Here is a 14199-nt window from a genome sequence, read left to right as displayed (position 1 = left end):
CGCGAATTTGCCCTGTTTTTTCAAGCGAAAACGAGGAGCGAACTGTAAATTTACTTTTCAGCTACGAATTGTTAGAGAGGCGACGATTTGAAGTGTGAATGCATGATTGACAGGGGAAAAAAGTGTTTACAAAATGAGCTTGTGATCGTTGTCAGCAAGACTATTATTTAGCTCGTGGTATTCAAAATTTCGATCGGAAGTGTGAAATAAATTGTGTAAGGCCCTGCGGAAAAATCGCTGTCCTAAACGATTTTGTGATGCTGTATATTTGATGCTTCGGACAAGAAGAGTTTCGGAAGACTTGATTTGTATTTGAGTAGTTTAACGCTCGGATTAGAAATGTAAGTAGTTGAAATAGCCTTGACATGTACTTAACTCCTCAATCAAAATAAGCTCGCAGGTGATATGACAGGGTTCACGCATTTAAGAATCCCTCAGCCAATCAGAGCGCGTCTAGCTGCGCCTCATGCTGATTTCGCCAATCACGATCGACAAAGAAACCATCTGTTCTCGGTTTGTTCACTTCTCTCTTGTCTTCTTTGCTCATCTAAACAGCCAAATTGTGCGGTTTATGCATTGAGCTGACGGAAAGAGCATTTTCTCCGCCGGGGGTAAGCAGTTGTTGGGCTGCTCGCAGCGATTTTTGCCAGGATTTGTGCGGTTGTTCTCTCGTCAAAGGTGATCCGTTTCGTCTTGAAAGCTCGTGCATCTCTCGCTTTGAAATCGCCTGATTTGACTCTGCAAATTTCCGTTCATCTCGATTTAAATGGTTAAATGGTTGTCGTATTGTAGAGGTAAGATGTTCCTTCGAAAACATATTTGTATTTCTGGCCGTATTCTTGTTTTTCTATGTTTGCGCTTTCACGGCGAGCTCGGTCTCGCGTAGACAACATTTTCATTTGGACAAGTCGTTTCAACGGTTTGAAGTGTAATCGTTGTTGAGACAATAATCGTCCACATCTCTCATGTTAATAATATATTATATTTACAACACATGTAAAACAGAACAGAGCTATTATATCCGAATTTTCCCCTTGAATTCGACAAGCGTTCGTTTAGGAGCAAGTAACGGGAACTTCTGTGGGCGGATTGTATTCAGTTGTTTGTTAATGTTTTTGTAGGGTTTTTCAAACACGAACAAGGGAATAAATCCCACGGTTAGCATGTTTACTTTGCTATTTTGAAAAAAGTTACGTTCCAAAGTGAAAGCGAGATGAAAGCAAAACAATATTCTTTTGAACCGGCGTTTTATACTTTAGTCATCTAGTTTTTGCTTGTGTAGATTCGGGTGGAAAATTGTTCGCTTTGAAGGCGGTGAACATCTAGTGTGGCTCGTTGTCTCCATAATCATCTTAAAACAATAGATTTTAGAATGTGTCACCGAGTCGACGACTTTTCACGATAGGAAAGATTTTGCGATCTCCTTATCGCTTCTAGTATGTTTAATCTGACGCACAGCAGTGTAAAATCGCTTTCATTTCGCTTTCAGCATCAACTGGTTCGCAACCGAAATTTTATGTAGTGGTAGCCGTCAATTGGTTTCTAATGTGGTTTCTTTGGTGTCATTCACATTATACACAGAATTTATTCAAGCGGAAACCGCAAGGTACTCGACATTCGTGACTCCAAAGACGTTGAAAATCAAGCAGAGCGATCGACAGTTGTTTTATGGAGTTAACCTGACTGGAACTTCGATTTAAGGTAAATAGATTTTAGGATTGAGCAGATTTAAAATTTCCTGTCGCGAGAGCGTGTCTATTGTAAGGTTAATTGTCTGAATAAATTAAGAATTACATTATGAGGTGTTGCTGGAGAGGTGTTGAAAGGAGCGTTCATCGGAAGGGACAAGGATTTTTCAAGTACAATTATCCTCTTTCCTGTTCCATGTTTTAGGTCAGATACAAGTTTGTCACAGAAAGATCCGCGAAAAGAGTTTGTGGTTTTACAACTTCCGAAGCATACAAACGATCTTGGAAAAGATAAAGCGGCGAGTTTCTCTCAAGCTGGGGAAATCGCTACTCCTTTGCGCCAAAGACGAACATTCTGTCGACAAGGAACATGGGTGGCAGAAGTGATTCTACTTCAGAGAGCAAAAGTGTGACGAGTTCAAGTCGTTCAAATTCGCTCCCTCAAGAGGACAAGGGAAGCGAATTAAAAGGAAGGAAGCAGGCCGGCCGATCGGCGACTGACGACAAGAAAGGCGAAAATGCCGACCCTTCGAATTTGACTTACACTTCAGAAGAAGACATTTACTATGAACCGGGAGGTAAGCGAAAAAAACAACTTTAAAGAAATTTGTCAAATGTCAAACGCCGTTCGACGTCAAGACGATATGGATTGTTTGTACTATTAGAATAATTACTTGTAATTAATATCACACACGAAAGGAAAAAAATACATCGAACGCTGAAAATTCTGGATCGCCCGTCGAGTCGAAAGAACGATTTCTAAAACATTTATTTTGTTGAAAGCGAATTTTAGAAACAAACGTGCTATCTACCAGTTTCGTGTGCGTCCTGTTTTTTGTTCGAAAAGATTCTGCGGTCTATCGCGAACAATGCTCTTTCTACTAAACAATGTGGCCTGTGGCTCGTGTAAATTGTAAATTTGCATTCGACATGTTTACCTTTGTTGTGGAAATCATTATGAATTAGGCGCGTAGCTGATGCGATATAAAAAGCAATGTTTCCACGGGATGTTGTTAAATCGTTTCTCCGATAAATCGCGCTGTTAAAAATTCAGAGTTGTTTCCACAGAACTTGGTTAAACGCTTTCAAAACATTTTGAAACAAATAGAACAGAACATCAAAACAAATAACACGCGTTAACGCGGCACGCGGATTTCAACCTTTTTGCATTTTGTTAGCTCCTTCTCGATCAAATAACTCAATTGTGTTGGTCTTTTCACAGACTGCGTGTACATCGACAGCCAAAGGCCGGATGTGGCATATTTTATTTGTGCCATCAAAGAGTTTCGAATGGTAAGTTTTTTTTATCGATAGTGTTTCCTTTGTCAATGTTTATGTTTAGCTTTTTGCCTGTAGATTCCGCCTGGTGGCCGCTTTTTACCCGCCCAGTCTGTGACACCTTTGAAATCCTTACAGCATAAAGTGTGTTATTTACCCAAAAAAAAGTTAAAATGTTTATTTTTTATTTCAAGTTTCATTAACGCATTATCGGAAGGCATCAATTTCTTGAAGATTTTGATTCAGAATAATTTAGTTATTCATATATTTCCAAGCAAGCACCTCTTTATATGTTTCATTTAAAATTCTGTTGGGCACATATATTTTTTCCTAAAATTTGCCCCGAATCGGTAGAGGTATAAATTAATTTCTAACATGTATTTTTCAACTGAAATTTGTCGTTTCACCTCCAACACAAATTATTTTTAACCACTAAAAGTGATTTTCAAAGTTAAAATTATATATAAAGCCTACTAGTAAAATTTTGCCATTATACCAGTGCATTTATTTTTGCTTTCATGATATCTCAACATATTATAAGAATAGAGATACTTTCTCTGCATATATCGCTTTATTTTGTTATTTCCTCTATCACACAGTGCAGCTGCAATCCATTGATTAGTATTTTATTAGTAGTAATTTGAATTGCAAAACGTTAATGAAGAAAAAGTTTTCTTGTGGCTTATAACTAAAAAATAAACTGATTTTACATTTAAATTGAGAAATTCAAATTATTTAATTAATTTAGTAAATCTACTTGTAACCATGCTGTGATTGTATTTAAATTTCACACAATGTGTTTTTTTTTTCTATATCTGTCATTTTGATTGTTTGGCTGGACAAATATCACAAAATAAAATCTTTGTTTTTTTTTATTCAAATTATTAAAGCTTATAAAGAAAGTTGATAAATTAAATTTATTCAAATTAGGCTTTTTTGGAATGGTTTTACTAAGAAAATGAAGTTATATATTTAAAGTACAATTAAAATTGATGTTCTCAGATAAATCAAGAATCTATTGTTTAAATTTAAGTTTTTCTTAAGAAATGTGCATGAAAAATCACAAGATTTCTTAAATTAAAATGTATGATTGCTACAAGTGCTTGTTTAGGTATTTAATAATTTATTTTGTTTGTTAAAAATTAACATAAACGTAATATTCAAGTAAAAGGTGGTGAAGTTGAAAAAATGATGGTTTTTTAATGTATGTTTAATGAAAATAAAAAATAATTGTCAAGACAAAATTAATGAATGACAACAAATAAATTTTTAGCCATAGGGACCTTTAGTTTTTCAGATTGAATGGTTTTGGGTACTCTATTAAATTACTGATGCTAAAGATATACCGGTAGTATAATACGGTTTTTAAAGAAAATTAACTGTTCTGTTTTAATCCTGACAGAGCAAACGAGACTCTCTAGTTGTTGTCGTAAGATGGTACTATCGTCCGTCAGAAGTCCCTGAATCAGTGTACCAGCTTTTAATTCAGGATAGAAATGCAGAAAATGGTAAGGGAATTTTTACATGTAAGTGTTTTTAAATCATTGCAGCCAACTGCATTTTGTCTGTTAAATGACAGCTCATCCATGTTTTAATTTCAGTTTTTCAAAATGTCAAGTTGTAAATATATATGTCAATTGTCTTAAATAAACTTAAAAATTAATTTTTCATTGGTCATTAAAACAGAAGTAAGTTTGGTTAAAATGACAAGATTTCAAAAAAATGGTCTCTTTTAATGCAATAATTGATTTGTTAAATATTTTTTAATATCTGAAGGTAAATATTATTTTGAAAGGAAAACCTGTTCAAACTGGTATTAATTAACATTTTGGTTGCTAGTATATGTATCATTGTGATGGCAAGAAAAAAAGCTAAATAATATTTATAAATATTGTCTTTTTGTTGTTTTTATAACTTCAGATTAGGTCAAGTTAATTTCCTATGAATGTAAAGACCATAGCATTTTCCATTTTGTGGTTTATTCCAAAATGTGAAGCATTATTAAATATTCCTGTGAGCATAGAAAAATAAGATGCTGATTTGTTGTTAGGGAATCAAAGTGTGAAGCAGCTGATATTTAAAATTTATTTAGGTTCTGGTGATCACATCCTTGAGGATGTTGCTGTCAAGGAGCGGGAATTGTTCATTTCAGATGCCACAGATGTGTATCCAGCATCTGCACTAAGGTGAGTAAAAATAACTTTCATAGTTCAATGTTTTCCAATTCTTATTTACTGGCAGGAGGCCCTGCCAGGGGGGTTCCCGTGTCGCTTGTCTAAATTAAAAGTGCCATGTCGCTGTTTTTCCTCTTTATTCGCTGTTGGTTTAAATGAAGGGAAGCCTGTCCTCTCGGAATTTAGTTTCCAGGTGTCGTTGTCGCGTTTTTTAGTTGCTGTCGCTCTTTTTGGGCCAGTCGTTTGTCGGTTACCCGGCGGGCCTCTGACAGCAGCTTGCTTCCACTAAGAGCAGCCCTGTGTAGGAAAATACTGTTATCATCATCATCATCATCATATATAGCCGCATGTTTACTACCAAGCAATCTGTATTCGTTCTTGCATTCATTTTTATATGACAGAAATTTCTTTGAGATAAACAATACATTTATTTTTGTTTTCATTGCTTGAGAATAAATTGGTACACAGCATTTAATTTATTCAGGAGCTGAGCTTCAAAGTTTTGATTTTTTTCCTTAAATTTTTCAAATTGCGCATTAAGAGTTCTCCCTTCACAATGTTGCATTGAAGATGCCAAAAATGTCTGTTTATGTTGATAAATGCCACTCAGAAACAAAAGTGATAATTCACAAATTAATACCACAGATGTGTACAGTTTTCTCATTTGGAAACTTGTGTCTTGTTGTTTTTAGGGGAAAGTGCAAAGTGCGACCATTTGTGGAGATTGACTCAGTAAAAGGATACATACAGAAAGATGATTGCTTTTTCTATGTTCTTGGCTACAACCCAGAGACAAGGTATGTGTGGGAAAATCGCAAAGCTATATGAAATCAAGATTCTCTACACTTGTTGTGATTGTGCAAATAGACACAGCTAGTTGCTTGTCGAAAAAAAAAAAAATCACTGTTTCCCGACAAGACTAAAGAAACACACTTAAAAGAAATTGAATGGAAAATAGCTGACAAGAAAACACTTGACAAGATGACTCATGTTTCCAGAAATTTTTTTTTGGCTTTCTCCAATCTTTTACTTGTATTTAAGTGGACACCTAAACAAGTATTTTTTATGTGTTTTTATTTCAGGAGGTTGGCAAACACCAAGGGTGAAATAAGAGTTGGAGTTAGCCACCAGGTAAAAAATGCCTACTTGCTTGTTCCTTTAAGATATAACATCTTTCATCAAAACAACTGTCAGTTGCCCATGTCTGTCGTACACCTTTTCCTCCCATGTCAGTTTTTCTTCAACCTATGCAATGTTTCAAATGAGGTCTAATATAATTGGTCTTACTGACAATTTTGTAGTTATAATGTTTGTCTGCGTATAGCCTGCATCTATCTGTTGGTATTAAGTACTGTTACATAATTTGTAAAACACCTTTCGGTTTATTTTCACAGGCCACACTCCCAGAATGTTGTCCATATCCTGTGAATGGATCAGAGGAACTGGAAAAGACCAAGAGAGGATCTGGTAGGGATGTTTTCTGACCTTACTCTTGGTTTCTTTTTTTTGTTTGCACTCTCAGGCAAGACAGTAAGCCACTCCCTTCAGTGCCTCTGTTTACTCAGAAGTTAAAATGGTACCAGTATATATCAGGGCAACCTGACATAATGCTGGGGGATGGGGGAGGGGGGTGGGGGGGGGGGGGACCTGCAATGGACTACCATCAAGTCCAAGTGAATAGCAATGCCCCTAATCCCTTCATGTTACGGAGATCAAATAAGAAACAATAACCAACCTTGTAAGCCATCTGGGCTTGCAGAGAAATTATTTATTTTTCTTTCTTTTCTTTTTCTCGACCTTCTCTTTTTCTTAACCTTCTCTCTTTCTTTTCCTTCTATCAGGTGTGGAATCCATCTCTTGATGACTATGAGTTGATGATGTATCTACGTGCTGCCAGGTGAGTGGAAAAACTTGCTGATGTTTTTAATGGCATGGTTAATAAGAAAGTTTTTATTCTGTTGAAAAAATAATTTGCCACATTACTGGAATTAAATTGTTGTTGTATTTGTGTGTTCCAGGAGTATGGCGCAGTATGCTGGCATGTGTAATGGTGGTTCACCAGAGGACGGCTACAGTGCTGTGTCTCAGGACGCCACAACTAGTAATGCACTTAAAGTGGTGAGTTTAGTTAAGAAATTAAAAGTTTATACTCTTAAGGCTCCTTAAAAAATCCTTGGGTTCTAATGCATGGTTGATTAGTTGATTAACCAGAAAAAAAAAAATTATGCTTTTCTTTGTTCTTAGCTTCATCAGAATGATTACGATGCAGCCAAAGCTTTACAAGCGCTGGTGAAAAAGCCTTACCCCAAAGAACTGGAAAAGAAATGGTCTGATGATGAAACGGTAATTTACGACTGTTTATGTTACTGCATGTGGCGGATGTATAGGAGAAGAGTATCTGAGGGCTCCCTCGTGTATGGAAATGCTGAAAACGAATTGGTGTCTTTCCTGCCTTCCTTCTAATTCCATCTCCCTCTCATATAATTTAAGATTACACTTAAGTTTATTTGCTCTTATCAAGCAGGTTTAACAGTAGCATCATTAAAAAGTAAATGTAGTCTTATTCTCTTCCTTCATGATTTTAGACATCCACTCATTTTTGCTCTCTTTTTTCCTTTAGAAAAAGTTTGTGAAAGGACTGAGACAATATGGAAAGAACTTCTACAAGATCAAGAAAGAACTGCTTTCTCATAAAGAAACGGTAACAATCTTTGTGTTTTTTAACGTCTGCATAGTTCTTTGTTTCTGCTCATTGTTACTGCTCAAATATCTTTACAACCATTTGTTCTTCTTATCTAAACGTTTTTTCATTCCGACGTGCAGGGAGAGCTCGTAGAGTATTACTACACATGGAAAAAGACCCCCACAGCACTCAGCTCTCGGCCACACAGACGTCGCAGACATAACGTCCTTAGACGCAAAGCACTTCCCAGAAGTTCCAAAAACATTGTCAGTGAATTTGGTAAGAAGCACATCCATTTATGCAACTTCAGCTATTTGCTGTTCTTAATTGTGGCCTAGACTTCCAGCAGAACTTTAAAAGTTTATCAGCTCATTTGATTGTTTTTTTTTTACCCGCAGTTGATCTTAGCTCTTGCAGTGAAGATGATTATGACAGCGATGACAGTGAAAGAGATTTGAGGTTGGTTGCAGTTGATTTCTCATCTTGCTCCTCGCGCGTTCACGCGTGGCCTCCACGCTTCACGCACGAACTATTCTATTCCGCGAGGCGATCACGCTTCCTCGCGCAAAGTACTGTATTTTTAGTTCAAGTTTTCTAATTTAAGCATGGTGTTTTTGTGTTTTTAGGTTGTACTGCTGCCGGCATTGCTACACGACCGAGTCCCGCAGCTGGCACCACGGCAGTCAAAACAAGGTGATCTTGTGCGACGATTGTCGGATTTACTACAAGAAATACGGAAAGCTTCCCGTGATAGATGAAACACGCGAGCCGCCTCCGTACATGTTCAAGGTTGTCGTGGAAAGTCAACTCAGAGATGAAGACGGTTATGTGGTGAATGGAAAACTAGCTCTGCGCAGCAGAAGAGCTATTCCTCCAGTCCAAACAACTTTAAGATCTGGAAGAAACAAGACTGCTAGCCCTGTCGAAGGTAACTTAAATTGTTGCGTGGACCTGTACGAAACTTGCGTGTAAAGCGCGCGCGTAAATTGTAGCTGAAATTGCGCCCTTTACGCTTTTTTGCTTGGAGAAAAAGGCAAACTATTTACTAGTTTTATTTTACGAACAGTAAAAATAGTGGCTATGGTGTATTCATATCATGTAGACTTGAAACCTGAATTTTTGTCTCTTTCGCTCAATTAGTAAACAAATTGAAACAGTTGACTTGTTTTTAAATTTATTTTGGGTTGAACAAACACGAGCGGAAGCGTGATAAAATGACAAATATTGGGAAAACAGAAGCCAAAAACCAGCAGTTTCACAGCTGTTTCGGAAGTTCTCAAAAACTTTCACGAGTGTTTCCAAACAATGTCTTGTATGTCGAGTGTTTCCGCAGTATTTTCGAGTTATTCTAAACTTAGAAGTGTTTTTGTAAGTCGATACAAAACAGTGTCTATGGCAAGTATTTTTTATTTTCAAAACCCGCACGAAGTGTCTTCGCAGCTTTATTCAATTCCTGTAAAACATTCATCAGTGTTTTTTTAAAAAAAAACACGAGGAATGTTTTCCAATAGGCCGCATCCGTAAAAAGCAGCAATGTCTCTTAATTTCCTCTTTCGAAAAGTCGATCAAGAAAGACTTTCAGAACGCGCTCAAATCTCAAATAATGGCAATCGTGTTGCAGACTTTTAATTCTGAGAATTTTCCTTTAGGAGCAACGAGTGAATCGTCAGGAGGCAGCCGAAGATTAGCGAAGATAAACAAGGCTCCCTCTCCCTCAAGTGGCAGCACGTCAAGTACAGGAAGCAGCGGAGGAAAAGATAAACTCAAGAAGGTATAAAACTGAGCAAAACATCGTTTGTATTATAGTTTGTCTCTTTATTTCTGCTACAACTTTTCGGTGCTTCATAATTCGAGTTCAGTACTGAATTGATAAAATGACGGAGTTAATCACATAAGACAAGATGGTCTGTCGGCCTGTTATACTCTGGCGGTTTAACGGTTTAACACCCCAGTTTTATGTCGTTGTGCGGGTACATTCGTATTTATCTGGCGGTTTACGGTCGAGAAATGGCGGTTTCGGTCTTAGAAAAAAAAGAAGCAATTTGCGGTTTAGAAAGAACAAAATATGGCGGTTTGCGGACTGTTCGACCCCCTATAATAAACCCCCATATAATAATGCTATATTATATAATAATATAATATAACTTGCAATATAACTATTGCAATTTTTAACTTGTTTTTTAGTGATTTTTCTTCTCTAGGGTCTTGTCTTTTTTTTTTTTTGTCCGCCCCCTTTTGCTTTCTTTTTTCCGTAGGTTTGTGATGTAATAAACTAAATGAAACTTTGTTTAAATAGGGCAAGGTGAAAAAAGGAAAGAAGCGTCGACGAGATCAATCACCAGAGAATCAAACGACAGACAAAAGAAAGAAAGCTCAGGCGCAGGTAAATTAAGAACCATTTTATGTGTTTAAAACTGTATTACGCCCCATAACTGCACTGTAGCGAATTTCCCTGACGTTACTGTCTACCACCCTCTTAGGATTCCGACGAAGATGCCAACGACAACGCCAGCGACACTAGCAGCACTAACGGGGGTAGAGACAGTGTACTTCCAGACCACGATGCCAGCAGTGTGTGTAGCAATAGTAGCAACAACAATGATGACGCGGCTAGTAACCGCTCCTGCTCGCCGGCCGGGAGTAGAATTGAAGTGCCTGGGCCTGTTACGCTTCCTCCTAGATTTAAGCGCGTCATTACGGGCGAGGAGGGACGAAGCTGTGTGCGAACTGACGTCATCTACGTGCAACCCGAAAAGCCGAAGAAGGACCCGACGTGCTCTCGGGAAACGTCGGTTTCTAAGGACTCTCCGTCAAAGGCTGAGGTATGTATGACCCTGAATGACTTGACAAATTTGATAAAAATCAAAACCATAGTAATGACATCTGGCCAATCACAAAACGTGAATGATGCAATGAACCAATTAGAATTCGAAGCGGGAATATGCCGCCAGCGCCAAGCGCGAAAAACGGGTGCAAACCAAATCAGACTCGGTTTTAGTTTGCTTCTGATTGGTTGAAAAAACAACATGTTTTCCTGATTGGTTGCACGAAGTTTTTTAATCAATTACAGTCGCGCCAAAGCATGTTTTTGATTCAAACAAGTTTTGAATTGTTTTTTAGCATTATCGAAGTTGAATTGGCAAACTATCTAGCCTGCAGGACTTTCATCGACTTTCTAACGAGACTTTGAAAGTTTGCTGACAAATAAAATGTGCTCTCGCCTGTTGGTAACACTTAAATGCTAACGACTCTATAAGGGAATCGAAAAACGCTCTAATATATTATAAGACATGATTTCACTCTTTGGAGGTTTCTGATGGATATCTTTCTGTTGTGTTCATAAGGCAAGCACGGAATCCTCATCAGAAGCTCCAACTCGCTCAAGTAACAGCCAGTCACCGTACGATACCCCAGCCACCGTAACATCGCATTACGAAGCGTCAATACGCAACATGATGGCCGGAGGACAATATCATTTGTACCCGCCGAACATCCAGCCGGGTATGTCATCCCAGGGCATCAACATAGCGGGATTCCACCCCCCGGCTGTCGGTATGGATTATAGGATGCTTCCATTCCACATGTTCCCAGGGATGGGCGTGGTCCCCGGTGCGGAATCACGCGAGAATCCCGCGAAATATTCGGAAGGTTTTGAGAAGTGGTATGCGCAGTATCGCACTGCTCACATGCAATCTGCTGGCCACCATCTCCCTGCTATCTCCTATCTTCAGGGGCAGGGACGAGCACTGGAGCAAGGCTTGTTGGACTCACGAAGCGTGGCGCATGAGTCCCTTCTCAAGGGGGGCCCAGGACGTGTTCTCACTACTGATCCTGTGACAGGACTTCAGTATTACGGATCTCAAAATCACTCGCACAATCATCTTCACACGCACTTTCACATTCATCCTCACGAGCAACAACATCTTCAGAATTTACAGGCTGCTAATCAATCAGCCATTGATCAAGCTTATCTACAACATCCGGGATTGAGTGCTTGGAGGAACCATCCATCTCTATGGCAACATCCAGAACTTATGCATCTCCATGGCAACAGTGCGCGTGGTATTTTCCCCGAGGAGTTAGCACATGCCGCTGTACCGGTTCACGGGCTCGGCTCGACACCACTCGATCGTCAACTTCAGCAACAATTAATGATGAGCCAGCAAAGCAAATATCATCCTCAACATGTTTTGGCGCACGAAGAATTTATGCGGTACTGGAGGCAGCACAATCGAGTTCAACAAAGACTAGAAAGTGAGAAAATGAACGATCATTTGCTCTCGAACTTCTTTAAGAAGGAACATAGAAATCTACAGAGTCCTTCGCAGCTTGAAAATGTAGTCAAGAAGAGTATGGACAGCTCCGGTGTTTATTCTTCGCCTTCCAAGAAGCCCCCAGTCACTATAGACTTATCAGACGACTAGCCTAGTTATTTATCATTTGTTAAGTTGAAATTAAACCCTAAAGAAATTTATTCAAAGTGAGAAATAATTTAAAGATCGTTCTTTCATAATGTTCGTAAATCGATAAATATTTCGCCTCTGCGCACTGCACGTTTTCGCATCAACTTTAAAAAAGGCAGAATTGTTTAGTTTATATTTAAAATTTATTATAGATCTGTTGTACTTTCGAAAAGAAATAACTTATTTATTTCTTACTAAACGTATATAAAATTAGCTGGGGATTTTGGAAAAGGGTGATTTTTATTTTCTTCCACGGTTCAATATAGTTTTACATCGAATAGTTTAAGATAACATTCTTTTTCATTTTATTAGCATCCAATGATAGAAACGAACTTCTACAAAAGTATTTTCTATGCGAAGTAAGACTTCATTCCTTCGTATCCAGTATCATAAACAAAGAGTGAAAAACGTAATGGGATATATAAAAAGCTTTAAAAATATATTTTATTTAAGAAATTCTGTTTTGTAGATTTTGGGTATAATTTTTTTTCATTTCCTAAAACAAACGATTATCTTGAAAATAATTTCATATCAAGTTATAAAATCTAAAGACCTGTAAAAAATGATTACTTAACGAAAAACAATTTAAAACCTGAAAGTTGTACATACATAAGTTTGGTTCTCTTAAAAAGGAGTTTTGCGACTAACTGAACTGACTCATTCAGCCGCCCTAAGGCACCTACAGTAGCAGATGAGATTTTAAGAACTGATCAACAAGGGGAAATTGTCTTAATATATAAAGAAGTTCAAACTCTCCCAAATAGTGCCTAAGAACTTTAGAACGACCAATATGCTGTTTGCAGAAGTTTTCAGCAAAATGAACCGAAATTGTTCAGTAGCCCAAGACATACGTTATAGGTTCAGTATTTCGACCGTATTTCCAAACACTCCTTACTTAACTACAGAGAAATCGTGATGTGATTTGTAAATAAATGTTATTTATATCGTTCTTGTAAGTGTAAGGATTTGTAATAAAATCCTTTGAAATTTATGATAACTATGTGTTGTTTGTTCGTTTAAAAAGTCGATTAGAGCTTTGTTCTTTTATTCTCGATATTTCCGTAACGTCACGCAACACGTCTCAAGGCGTTGCGTTGCGTCCCAAATAAGGTCTCGGAAGGAGACCATGTTCTTTGGCGTTCTTGAAAAAGGGGTGCATTTCCAAAGGGTTCCTGGGAACACACCTCACCTTAGTCCCGACAATGCAGCGAAAGCCGGCGCAATGTAGTCTCCTTTAGAAGACGTGATTCCGAGAACGACATTTTCGTGTCTTACAACCACAGCGTAAGTACTTTAAAAATAAATACCTGCATATTCAGCTAACTTGTCTAAGATGGAGGTTGCTCGCCGACTCAGCGCTCTTACTTGACCGATCCATGGTCATCCATACATTAATTTCTTATTAAAGTCACTCCCCCCTAACGCCCCAACGGCGCCCCCAACCACCAAAAACCCTCTACTTTTCATTTCTTGGCAGAAAGTGCAGCATTAATTAAACAAAAAAAAAAAATTTAATCAACCTCCAAAAATTTTTCAAACACAAAATTCACCAAAGGCCGGACACACTGCAACATTGTGCGCCATGGATAAATTGCATGGTGCGTGAAATTGTTGCGCGCAGCGTTCTACTGCTACAGTGTGCGCAACAATTTCAACATGTGTCCACTATCTGCAACATTGCGTGCCATTTTCTGCCTTCTGGCTGTCCATTATTTAATTCAGCCAATCTCTAACGCAAATACGACGGTGCTTTTCTTTTAATGACTTTTCTCCTCCGAGAGAAATAGTACAAAACAGCCGCGGTTTTTTTCTCCCTTCTCTCTCCCTACTTGATCCCGCTACCGTCACCAATTTTGTAACATGATTGTAAACGCCAGAAATCAGAGAAATTAATTTTTGGTACGCGAGAAAAT

The 14199-nt window shown here is 38.1% G+C and overlaps 1 pseudogene across 1 annotated transcript; it reads left to right on the top strand.

Annotated features, from left to right (window-relative positions):
- The first annotated feature begins 446 nt into the window (after positions 1 to 446).
- On the top strand, positions 447 to 13283 carry LOC144658828 (uncharacterized; annotated as a pseudogene). The gene is made up of 20 exons (XR_013571792.1): positions 447 to 794; positions 1582 to 1701; positions 1894 to 2266; positions 2911 to 2981; positions 4369 to 4474; positions 5059 to 5152; positions 5833 to 5937; positions 6223 to 6271; positions 6535 to 6607; positions 6982 to 7037; positions 7159 to 7258; positions 7385 to 7483; positions 7761 to 7841; positions 7964 to 8102; positions 8222 to 8282; positions 8450 to 8751; positions 9473 to 9594; positions 10120 to 10206; positions 10304 to 10645; positions 11168 to 13283. The product of XR_013571792.1 is annotated as an uncharacterized LOC144658828 (transcript).
- Positions 13284 to 14199: the final 916 nt, after the last annotated feature.

Source organism: Oculina patagonica, chromosome 6, assembly GCF_052425735.1.
Source record: "Oculina patagonica isolate OP01 chromosome 6, crgOcupat, whole genome shotgun sequence".
NCBI classification, from domain to species: Eukaryota; Metazoa; Cnidaria; class Anthozoa; order Scleractinia; family Oculinidae; genus Oculina; species Oculina patagonica.
Note: the sequence above shows the minus strand (reverse complement) of the source record. Positions and strands in the feature narration are given on the sequence as shown.